The sequence below is a fragment of the Arachis ipaensis genome, chromosome B3 (genome assembly GCF_059453495.1).
Source record: "Arachis ipaensis isolate K30076 ecotype BB chromosome B3, ASM5945349v1, whole genome shotgun sequence".
Lineage (NCBI taxonomy): Eukaryota > Viridiplantae > Streptophyta > Magnoliopsida > Fabales > Fabaceae > Arachis > Arachis ipaensis.
In genome coordinates this window covers 121,079,009-121,084,360 of record NC_142438.1, presented here as the reverse complement: position 1 = coordinate 121,084,360, position 5,352 = coordinate 121,079,009, and the positions used below count along the sequence as shown (strand labels likewise).

At 35.5% G+C, this 5,352-nt stretch overlaps 1 pseudogene; it reads left to right on the top strand.

Moving 5' to 3' along the window:
* The first annotated feature begins 714 nt into the window (after positions 1–714).
* On the top strand, positions 715–1,872 carry LOC148572274 (uncharacterized; annotated as a pseudogene).
* The last annotated feature ends 3,480 nt before the right edge of the window (positions 1,873–5,352 follow it).

The following is a 5,352-nucleotide window of genomic DNA, read 5'->3' as shown; positions in this document are numbered from 1 at the left end:
AACATAATTTTCCTGACCTAACTGATAGCTATCTACAAGCTACAACAAGAAATCAGGAGAGGAAAGTTTCAACAGTTCATCACAAAAAACAGGAAAAAAGTTTCAGGCTTTTCAACTTTTAATCAGCATAGCAATGAAGAATTTCATTGATTTATTCTAATATTCTTACCTTATCCAAACAGTTCCCCATATAATTGTTCAAAAACCACAAATCTTGAAGTTTGAGAGGAAATACCACCAATTTTTGTAGAACAAATTTTTGCAAGACCATAAAAATAAAAAGGAATTAAGAGAGGTACAAAGAACAATAGCCAACTCAAATGAATGTAACACTTTATTGGTTGGCTTCGAATCGGTGAGTTACCCCAAGGCCATAGTGAAAGCTTATATTATTGGATGACTAAACAAGAGCAAAAATCAAGTGAAGGAATGGAGCTAAACCAAAATAAATATAAAAACAATGTGCACAAGGGATTCTCCATCATCTATGGACTAGTGGCAACTGGGGTTTCATAAACAGTACAAATCATTGTTGTCAGAATGATGCAAGAAATGAAAATAGAACCTTTCTTATTACTTAAACAGTCACACATGTCTAGCTTCCAAATATATATACTAGCAAATAAACTCCTATATTTGTTTCTTTGATCAATGACAATAAAAAAGGAGATAGAAAACTATAAGAAAGGTAACATAAGACAAACTAGTAGTGAAATGGCAATGATAAAAACTTTAATTTCTGACACTTTTGACCCCAATGGGTGTGCTGCTGCTAATTTAGATGATGAACCAATGGATAATATACACTTACTAAACTTGAAAGTGTTAAGAGAAGGTTCACCTTCATCATTATTTCCAAGTCTCTCAGAGCTTTGTTGGTTAGATCTCTCTTACTGTGAATCCCTCACATCCCTTCCAATTAACCTTTTTAAGCTAAAATGGCTAAGAAAACTATATCTTCGTGGCTGCTCAAATCTCGAGAAGCTCCCTGAGATAGAAGAGGATATGAAAAATTTAATGGTGCTCATCTTAAATGAATCAAGAGTACAAGAATTACCTTCAACAATGCAAAATTTGGTAGGTCTTGAGGAGTTGAGCTTGCATGGTTGCAGAAGCCTTGTATTCATTCCATCTTCAATTGGACGTTTCAGCAAACTCTGCATTCTTGATCTTACCTACTGTGAAGCACTTGAATCTCTTCCTAGCAGCATTTTCAACCTGAAGTTGACAAAGCTTGATTTGCATGGTTGCTCAATGCTGAAGACTTTACCAGAGATCATGGAACCTGCAGAATCTTTTGCTCACATGAACCTGGCAAAAGCAGCAATTAAAGAAATACCCTCATCCTTGGCTTATTTGGTTGGGCTTCAAACCTTGCAGCTCAACTTGTGCAAAGATCTTGAGTTTCTTCCAAACAACATTGGTAATCTAAACCTTCTCTCCAAGCTTGATTTTTCTCGCTGTGAGAAACTCTCAGAACTTCCTAGCGACATTGGAAACTTGTCATCATTAAGGGAATTGTCGCTGCACGAAAGCAGCATTGTGGACCTTCCTGAGAGTATTGCTCATCTTTTAAGCTTGAAATCATTGGATTTAAGTGATTGCAAGAAGCTTGAAAATATCCCAGGCCTTCCACCATTTTTAGAACACTTTGTGGCGTTTGATTGCCCATCTGTTAGGAGAGTGTCAAGTTCAGGATTTGACATTAAACTTACATCAGATTCCAAAGATGGTATTTTCAAGTTTCACCTTACCAATAGCTAAGAACTGACTCAAAGTTCTGAGAGTAATATTGCTGGTGATGCATGGCAAAGAATGCTAGATAATGCATATATGTCTAGTGTTTTGAAGAGACCATGTGCTTTGCACTAATAATGCGTGAATGATAAATAGGTCCAGTGCTTTGAAGAGACCATGTGCTTTACACTAATAATGTGCTTCTTGCTTGCACAGTTACACAAATCAATCATAGACTTACTAGGTCAGCACCATATTTTGAAGTGCAGGACTTGGACAAATACTTTGCTGATCCCTATAACAACAGAGACGAGTTATGTTACTCATTATGGTGAAAAGTAGAAAAATAAATTCAAAAGTTAAAGAAGGCCAAGACTAGAGTAGAGTACATGAGTTTCAACAACTCCTTTGTAGAAATTTTCAATGTGCTTTATTCTGGAGACATCTGGTCTGTTGCACAACATATTTAAGCAAGTATCAAGTATGAAGAAGCAGAGCAAAACTAAGTAAGGAGTCATACACATGGATAAAATAGCCGGCATCTGGCACGCATTTCACTCTGGCGCTATTTGGTAGGAAGGATTTGAAGCGATCGCAGTTCAATATAGCAGCCAATCCTCCAGCAGAGCATCCAGATAGAATAGGCTGTGTAATAAAGAACTATATACGAGTCCTTCTATGCCATGAGCAATAAAATTGAGGATTTGAGATTACACAGATTCCAATTCTATTTGTCAAAATATTCAAACAAAACTAAAGAAGTAAAAGAGGAGAAAACATAACTAGAGTCTACTGAAATTAAAAAAAAAAAAAATAGAACTCATCGCGGCAGCATGTCAGAAAAATTGTGTAAATACAAACAATAAATTCAGAAGGATTTGAATAACAACAGAAGCAGCTTTAAACAAGAATAATTAATTGATCTCAAACAAGAATAGAAGGACATTTGTTAGAATGGAAAAACATAACAAAAAGATATATTTTCTTTCTTTCACATTCCAGTAAAGAAAATACTTAATCTGCTATTTTTCAAGGGGAAAAATAGAAAATAAATTAGAGAAAGAGTGAGAGATCATACCTTATCACTGTTTGATAGCAAGTCCACCATGTCTAATTTCATTTGAACTAGAATTGTTATCATAACATCTTTTTTAAATCTTCTTATTTTGTATCAAATTAATTACTACTCTATACAACAATTTCATCTAGAATCAATATGAGTTTTTTCAATTGGCAATATCAAACAAAACAGAAATTAAAAATTAGAATCCAGCTTAGTAAGAAAAAGCAACTAGAAAACAGAGGATATGAAAACCTAATAATGTATGATTTTTAACAACTTAATAAGCAAATAAACATGTTTCAAGATCGGTAAATGAAAACCTAAATTCAAAACCTAACTACTAAATAACCAATTAAAAACTTAAATCAACTAATAATTATACATCAAATTAATTATTATGTAAAGATTAAAGAGGATTGAAGGAGCAAGAAACTAACTAAACAAGAGAACTGGAAGTTACCAGGCCGTGGGACGAGCAGACGATGAAACCGGCGAGAAGACGGTAGTGCAGGCGAGAAGATGACGACACGAGAGAATGAACCAGGGGCGAGACAACGCAAGCTGGAGTGAGAGTGAGAACACTAGATTGTGGTTTCAATTCGCGAACCGTGAGATCAAAGAGGCAGAACGAGAGGTCGAAGAGGCGGAGCGAGAGATCGAAGAGGAGGAGCGAGAGGTGGTTTCATAGCTCCAAGAGTAGGAGTGATTCAGACGCGTGAAATTAAGAGAAAATGAACAGAACCCCACTTTGAGACTCTAGGTTTTATGAAATTGGGGGAAAATGAAATTTGGTAACGTTTGTATATTTTTACTTTTTTTTTTAAAATAAAAATGATATTTTCTTTATAAATGTTACTAAAAGTATAATTTTATTAGTATAACTAACATTTTAAAAAATGTTACATAAAAAGTGTTAGTAAATGTCTAAATTCTAGTAGTGGGAGCGCTGACGTGGCCTTTGTTTGCCACGCTGGAGGGGTCCAACGACTATCTGAGCTGGCCAATTTCCAATTTTTATCCACGTTGGTCCCCTTTATATCTAACTCTAAATCTCCAAATTTCCGTAAATTTCATCTCTTCTTCTTGTTCATCGCACTCTCCTCATTCTTTCGTCGGGGACTGTTACTCATGTCGATGATGGGTGGGGGTAGCACTGTAGGTGGAAGCTCTGTTCGTTTTCCATCTAGTTGGAACCATATGAGAACACCAACCAAGAGCAGAAAATCGGAACCGCCAGAATGGTGCGGTTGTGAAGGCAATGAAGGTGTTTGAAATCGTTTATGGAAGAAGTTGTGTTGTTGGGTCGATGGATAATCTGTACGAGAAGGTACAAGTATTAAGCAAAGAATGGTAGAACACATCTATAAGAATGATTAAAAATGAAGAATAAGAATATTGTAGAGAGAATGAAGAATGAAAACTCGTGAGTCAGTTTATATACAGAGTATAAATCATGATGAAAAACATAAATATATATTGAGGGAATAATAATAATAATGTTGTGTGTGTATCTATTGAAGTTGTTGGATTACCAAATCCATGTGTCATCAACTTGAATGGCGGGAATGTGGGAGATTTTGGGCCAAAGCTGTGGATCCTTCATCTGACATCGTTTGCCCAGAAAAGGGCTTCCCCAGATGTTGAGTTGTATTAGAGAAGCAGACAGCTTTTTTCCCTCCATATTCTGCAACTTGGGACAATCAGCAATGGCTAAATGTTGGAGGGAAGTGAGGTGAGGAGAGTGCGATGAACAAGAAGAAGAGATGAGGTTTACGAAAATTTGGGAATATAGGGTTAGATATAAAGGGAAAACCAACGTGGGTACAAATTGGAAATTGGAACCCTCCAGCATGGCAAACAGAGCCCAGGTCAGCATTCCGGTGATGATTCATCACCAAAAATATGCTCAAGGACCACTTTGAGTGCTCGGAGCTCTATCTGGAGGACTAAAATAGAAAAATCGGGATCTTGAAGATTACATTGAGTATTTACGCAAATCTCAAGGATGACTATGGGTATTTACTCTATATAGTCTTTATAATTAATCTTATGTTTTGAATTAACTCTGCTAAAAATGGAGTTATGCCAACTAATTTTTAATGTAGCTAAGCTAGTATTAAAATTTATCCTATTATTGAATCCCTTGCTCCATTTATGTCTACTTAATTACTTTTATTTCACCATGCAAATAATTTTCTTCTCTGACAAATTTATTTCTAATATCATATATTATGTAGAACGGCTTTTTTATTTATATAAATATAAAAATTAATTTTCTAAATACGCACCATGCAAAAGTGTTAAGTAAAATGTTAGGGTTTACAATCCCAGTTTTAATTCCTTTGTCCCACTATAAGAAAAACAATGAGTACTTTGGATTTAGCGTTGCAGAGTAGCGCTGAATTTACTATTGGATTTAGCGGTGGTAACGACGTCGAATTCGTAAGGTTAAGCAATTACTGTTGAATTCTGTTTTCTAATGATAAATTCGACGGTAATATCTGGAGGAAAACTAAATTATTTTGGCGCGTCATTTACCGGTGGTTTACCGT